Below are 7,658 nucleotides of genomic sequence, written 5' to 3' on the forward strand. Positions count from 1 at the left end.
GTCAAGTTGATTCCAACCCACAGCAACCCTGTGTAGGGTTTCTGAGGAGCACCCAGTGAGCTTGAACTGCCAAATTTGCAGTTCAAGTGGCTTCCAACCCACAGCACCACAGAAGGAAAATTAGAAGATGTCAAAAATGAAATGGAACAATTAAATATCTATCATAGGCTTTATTTAGCTGAAAAGGGCTATTTTGAATCTATTAATCATATGACTTAGTATGCCTCAAACAACAAATTCAAGAGGAATGGCAAAACATTTATCATCAAAGATAATGCTTCCATATCTATGTTGAAATACAAAACTATCTGCAATCAAATACAACCAATACATTTACAAGGAAGACCCATTGGATCTTAACAACAATAAGAAGAAAGAAGACCAGTTAATACCTCTACTTTTCAAATTTACACACCAGCCACTAACGCAAGTGATGATAAAATGAAGAATTCTACCAATTTCTTCACTCTGAAGTTGAACAAATATGCAATCAAGATGTATGGACAATTTCTAGTGATTGTAATCTTAAGGTTAGAATCAAAGATAAAAGATCAGTATTTGATAAATGTGATCTTGGTGATAGAAATGATGCTGTAAATCACATGATAGAATTTTTCAAGTTATTGATGTTATTGTTAAGTACCTTGAGATGCTTATGTCCCATAGAAGCCCTAAATAAGGGTTTTTGAGAAGCTGTTAGTGAGCTTGAACCGCCTCCCTTGTGGTTTAAACTGACTTTCTAGTCCAGCATATTAAACCACAGTGCCATACCAGTACTCCAAGACCAATTTTTTTCCATTGAAAATATTTTTTTTAAAACAACATACACCTGACCTAAACAGATGTAAAACACATAAATGAGAATATGGAACAGATCATCAATTATATGCATATGCAGGCTGAAGCTTAAGAAAATTTAAATAAGTCCATGAGAGTCAAAATATGATTTGATCATATCCCACCTTAATTTAGAGACTGTTACAAGAAAGATTTGACTCATTAGACACTAATGATTGGAGACCGGCAGAATTGTCGAATGGCATGAAGAATATCAAACAGGAAGAAAGCAAAAGGTCATTAAGAAGACAAAAACAGAAGAAAAGAGCAAATCAGATGTCAGACTCTGCCCATTTTCTCTCCAGTGTACAGATGCTAAAGTGAATGGAAGAAACGAAGACATAAAATAGTTTACCATAAATTTCAAAGGGCAGCTTGAGAAGACCAAGTCAAGTATTATGTCATGTGCAAAGACTGGAATTAGAAAACATAAAGGGAAAAATATGTGGAGTATTTTTCAAGCTGAAAGAACTGAAGAAAAAAAAAATCATGCATTAAATTGAAATACTGAAGGATTCTATGGGAAAATATGCTGAGCAAATAATCTGAGAAGCTGGGTTATATGAAGAAAAATGTGGCATCAGGATTGGAGGAACACTCATTAACCACCTGTGATAAGCAGGTGATACAACCTTGCTTGTTGAAAGTGAAGAGGGCATAAAATATTTACTGATGAAGATCAAAGAGCATAGCCTTCAGTATGGATTACCTCTCAATGTAATGAAAATAAAAATCCTCACCACTGGACCAATAAGCAGCATTCATACAAATGGAAAAACATTGAAGATGTCAAATACTTCATTTTTCTTGGATCAACCATCAACACTCATGGAAGCAGCAGTTAAGAAATCAAATGACATATTGCATTAGGCAAATCTGTTACACAAGACCTTTTTAATGTGTTGAAGAACAAAAATGTCAGCTTGAAGACTCAGGTGTGCCTTATCCAAGCCATGGCATTTTCAATAGCCTCATATGCATGTGAAAGCTGGACAGTGAATAAGGAAGATCATAGAAAATTTGATGTATTTCAGTTATGGTGTTGGATGAGAATATTGAAATTGCCATGGGCTGCCAAAAGAACCAATAGATCTATTTTGGAAGAAGTGCAATCAGAGTGCTCCTTGAAGGCCAGGATGGTCAAACTTCATCTCTCATACTTAGGACATATTGTCGGAGGGACCAGTCGCTGTAGAAGGATATCATGTTTGGTAAGGTGGAGGGTGAGAGAAAAAGAGGAAGGCCCCAGCAAGATGGATTGGCAAAGTGACAGCATCAATGGGCTCAAACGTGGCAACAATTATGAGATTAGCCTAGGATTGGGCAGTGTTCCATTCTGTTGGGCATAGGGTCAGTATAAGTTGATACCAACTCAATAGTACTTAACAAAAACAACAATAATGTGAAAATACAGAAAACTTCAAAAGAAAATGGAAAGTATACACAGAGTCACTATATCAAAAAGACATGGTTGATAGTCAACTATTTCAAGAGGTAACATATGATCCATAACTGATGGTACTGAAGTAAGAAGTCCAAGCTGCTATGAAGAAATTGGTGAAAAATAAAGCTCCTGGAATTGATGGAATACAAATTGAAGTCTTTCAACTAATTGATGAAGCATGGAAGCTCTCTTTTATCTATCCCAAGAAATTTGGGAGACAGCTACCTGTCCAGCCTTTTGGAATATACCCACGTTTTTGTCTATTTCAAAGAGATGGGACCCAATGGAATGTGACAATCATAAAAAATTATTAGCAATACCACATGCAATTAAAATCTGGATGTACATAATTAAAAAATAGTGGCAACAGTACACTGAATTGGAGCTTCCAGAAATTCAATCTGGGATCAGAAGAAGATGTGGAACTAGTGATCTCATTAATGAAATCAGTTGGATCTTGACTGAAAGCAGAGAATTGTAGAAAGTATACTTGAACTTTATTGACTATGCAAATGCTTTTGACATTGAGGATCATGACAATCTATGAAAAATATTACAAAGAATTAGTATTACAAAACACTTCATTGTGCTCATGAGGAACATGCATATAGACCAAGAGGCAGTCATTCAAACAGAAAGAGGAAGAAAATGAATGGATTGAAATCAAGAATGATATGTGATGTGGTGTATTCTTTCACCATACTTATTCAATCTATCTGTTGAACAAATAATCTGAAAAGTTGGATTACATGAAGAACATGGCATCAGGACTGGAAGAAGTGTTTTTAAAATCCTGCAATATGCTTTCTGGGAATAGAGAGGACTTAAAATATTTACTGATGGAGATCAAAGACTACAGCCTTCAGGATGAATTTCACCTCAATGTAAAAAAAAAAAACAAAAATAGTCACTAATTGACCAATACACAACAAAATGATGAATGGAGAAAAGATTGACGATGTCAAAGATTTCATCTTGTTAAGATCAACCATCAACACTCATGGAAGCCGTAGTTAAGAAATTAAAAAAAAAAAATTAATTATTCCATTAGGCAAATCTCTTTATATTTGACGCCCTACGGGGCGTCAACCTACCAGCTATTCATTTACTCTTAGCCTATCTCGGGATGGGACGTGGTAGAAACAGAGGAGAAAGGCTGCTAGAAGGGCTGATTGATAGACTCCTCCCATGGCCAACTTCCTGTCAACCTGTGAGCTCCCCGGTTGAGGGAGGAGGGTCCCCGTGCGGTTGGCTCAGGAGGGACCCTCTATTTCTGGGGGCCAGGATGAGTCAGTCTACCTGTGGTCTGTGGGGCATCTTCAGGAAGCAGAACAGTCATTTCTCTGTGTGTGGTTTTGAGGTCTGGGGTAGAAAGGGAGGGTTCCTGAGACCCCTAGGGGATTTCAATGGACAGAGGTCAGCCTCCTGCGACCTAGGAGATGCAGGGGGAACTTTGGGGGGCTAAGAGGGAGGCTGAGTAATTCCTGAGGAAGTTGCTTGCTTTCTCTCTGTTTAAGTAGTAAAGACCACCAGACCCAAGACATGCTATTTTTAATTGTTTCATTCATACGCATAATAAATAAGGAAGACTAGAAGAATTTATGCATTTGAGTTATGGTGCTGTAGAGAAAATTAAAAGTACCATGGACTTCCAGAAGATCAAACAAATGTGTGTTGAAAGAAATACAGCCAGAATGCTCCTTAGAAACCCAGATGCATGACTTTTTCTCTGATATTGCGAACATGTTATCAGGAGGGATTAGCCCCTAATAAAGGAATCATTATTGGTAAACTGAATGGTCTACAAAAAAGAGGAAGTCCCTCAATGAGATGGAATGGCACAGTGAGGGCAACAATGGATTCAAAAGTAGCAATCATTGTAAGTGATGGCACAGGACTGGTGGTGTCTCTTTTTATTATTCATAGAGTCTCTATGGGTCAGAACTCAATGGCACCTAACAACAACAACAACATTAAGTATTAATATTTCAATAACAAGACTTCAGGCAACTAATATTTATTTTCCTTCTTCAAACGAATATTTAGGACATGTGAGACTTAATTATATTAAACTATGACTTATAATATTTTTTCATTTATTTATTTTGTTGAGACAGGCAACACTCTATATACAGTATTTATACTGATACAGCTCCAATAAGCATAGTGATCTGATTGGTGTTTAGGCAAATGGCCATCATTACCAAAACATATGAGTAATTTCTTGTTAAGTTTTTAAATCCCTAGATTTGGTCCTAGCCCTGCTTTGGCCCTGTAGGATAAGTTCTGGACTGCTAACTTTAAGGTTCAACCCAACAGTCACTCTTTGATACCCTATGCAGAGATTCTATGAGTTGGAATTGACTTGATGCCATACAACAGCAACAACAGATTTGATATAATTCAAATTCACCTAATTGTATTCTGTCATTTAACCATTGCACATTTTATACTATAAGATGTGCCTGAATTTAAAGTTAAAATATCTTTATTATCATCCTCCCTATGTAGAAATTTGGTCTTTGGCTCTCTTGATTTTAGATGGATAAATCATTGTAAATGGTAACATAAAACATAGTTTCTTTCCACTTTGAATACCAGATGCTTGGTATTGCTCAAATTTCACTTATATCTTCAGAAAGCACATATACATTACTCTGTTTTCCTTCACTAAATGTAGTGAATGTGAAAAGCTATAACTAGGCTGCACATAATTACACTCCCTTTAAAAACGTAAAAGGTATATCTGAAAAACAAGAAAACAATTGGACTATTTTTAACAAATACTTTGATTTAATCTTCACTACCATTTGTTGAGAATTGCCCAATTGTGAAAACATCTGCTTTTGGGACATTTATTATTTTTCCCCAAGTCAACAATATTCAAAACAGAAATATTTTGCATTTTCAACAAAACAAACTATCATTTTGTGCTTCCTTGACACTCATCACAAAATGAAATCAGTTTTTTTTTCCTTAAATCAAACAATCATTGTAATTGCAGCCTATTTTATGACTATCTTCATAAAAACTATGAATATATTAATTGCTGAGCCTATAAGAAACTTTTCATAGAGTGATTACATTGTTTAAAATATAATGAACAGAAATGGCATTTCAAGAGATAATAAACCCTGTTTTCCTCCCACAACAAAAATAATGCTTTCTGATTCTCATTATAGATATGGAATTGTCTTTACAAAGAAGTGGGAATTCTTTCTTTTTTACATGCATACTTCATCAGTTTAGTTCTATAAACTTCTGAGTTCACTTTTGAAGCTATTTATATATTCAAGATTTATGGAATTTAAACTTTATAACAGTATACTATTTATGCATTTCAATAAGTTTTTCAATAACTTAAATCCCATTTATATCAAGGGTTTTAAACTATAACAGTATTCACATAAGCCATTAAAACTTACCATCTTTTGTTGTTCTTCTTCTATGCGTTTGAGTCAGTTCTGGCTCATAGTGACCCCGTATAGGGTTTCCTAGGAGCAACTGGTTAATTTGAACTGCTAATCTTGTGGTTCACAGTCCAGTGCTTATCCTACAGCATAGGACCAGAAATCTTACCATCTTTTATTACATACAAATATGAAATACATTTGCAGGAAAAATATTTCTGTAATGCTATTTTAAATAGCTTTATTAATCAACATGTTAACCAGGATTTTAATATAGACCAGCTGTAGAATAATTTCATGATTGATACATTAGACCATATAATTTCTATCATCTCTTCAAGTCAAGTTTGGAAAATGAGCTGATTTTTACAGAATGACAGGCATAATGACAATCACAACAAGGCATAGTGACAATTATAACAGCTATTTCCATTGATTGATTCTTTGTAAGGGTCAGAACATTTATTTGTAAATTTGAGTATCAATAATCCAACTTTAAAATGAAAAAAGTCAACATAGAGGTCAGTAAACCTGCCAAAGGCATTATTTTAAAATAAAATAAAAAACATTGAGTTCTACTATTCATACAGTTCAAATTAATTCTTTTTACAGTAAATTTAATTATCTGAAATGCTATAGGGAGTATAAGAAGTCTTGGTTAATTATTATATTTCCTCGAGAAGATGGGGATTAGTCATTTAAATCGCTTAAGAGTTTAATAAAATAGCTCAGTGCTAAACCTTGCTAAACATATTCCTTCAAAGTATCAGAAAGTACATTGGATTCTTGTAGTCTGTAGTATTATCACTTTGAACATGAATTACTATTATTTGGCAAGTACTGGTTTGAGTGAGCTAAGAGAATTGAGGGAGGTAGAATGAACTGCTTTTACTAAAAATAGTTGTGTGTTAATTTCCATGCCTTTAGGGTACTATTTAACACGTTCTTGTTGCAGTATGTTAAAGAAGCTCTTTATGACCCATAAAAGGCTAGACAGTTTTCTAAGTATAAAAATTAATACCAAGATTAATTTAGAAATTAAAAATCTAATAGCTATTATTATTATTACATGCATTTGGTTAGCATAAACTATGTACCAGAACTTCTTGTTTGTAATGTATTATTTACTGTTCAATATCTCTCATAAAATTGTACATATATGTGAACATTATATCTCATACTATTTAGGATAAGTAGTGTTTATGTATTTGTGTCCAAATGTGTGTATGCATTCTCACAAACTTCAGTATATACACATAACTATACATTCCCATTGTATGAGTCACTTCAATTGATAGTAAGCTGATTGTTTTTGTAAAGTGCCGTCAAGTTGGTTCTGACTCACAGAGACCCTGTACAAGGTTTCTGAGGAACAGCTGGTCTCAAACCTTACCATTCAGCCCATTAACCCACAGCACCACACCAAGCCCCAGTAATGTGGTGGAGGTGGTGGTGTGCTGTGGACTTGATTCCGACTCATAAGGATTCTACATAGGGTTTCTGAGGCTGTCAGTCTATATGGGAAGCAGGAAGCCACATCTTTCTCCCATAGAACAGCTGGTAGTTTTGAACTGTTGACCCTGAGATTAGCAGCCTGACTCATTAACAGTGGAAATCTGCTTCCTTAAAGATTGCAGTCTTGGAAAACCTATGGCCTATCAGTAAGCTGAGTCCATCTTTCTTTTGCAGGGAAACTTGTTGGATCAAACAGCTGATACTCCATTTAGCAGCAGAACCCTTAGCCACTGAGTGATGAGGGTTCCTATTAGGCATACATATAATATTATATATACATATATTTATAATGCAGAATGCAACAAGAAAAGATGGAAGGAATACACAGAGTCATTGTACCAAAAGGAAATGGTTAATGTTCAACCATTTCAAGGGATACCATATGAACAAGAGCAAATGATACTCAGAGAGGAAGTCCAAAGTGCATTGAAAGAAGTGGCAAAGAACAAGGC

The sequence above is a fragment of the Chrysochloris asiatica genome, unplaced genomic scaffold (genome assembly GCF_000296735.1).
Source record: "Chrysochloris asiatica unplaced genomic scaffold, ChrAsi1.0 scaffold00605, whole genome shotgun sequence".
Classification (NCBI taxonomy): domain Eukaryota; kingdom Metazoa; phylum Chordata; class Mammalia; order Afrosoricida; family Chrysochloridae; genus Chrysochloris; species Chrysochloris asiatica.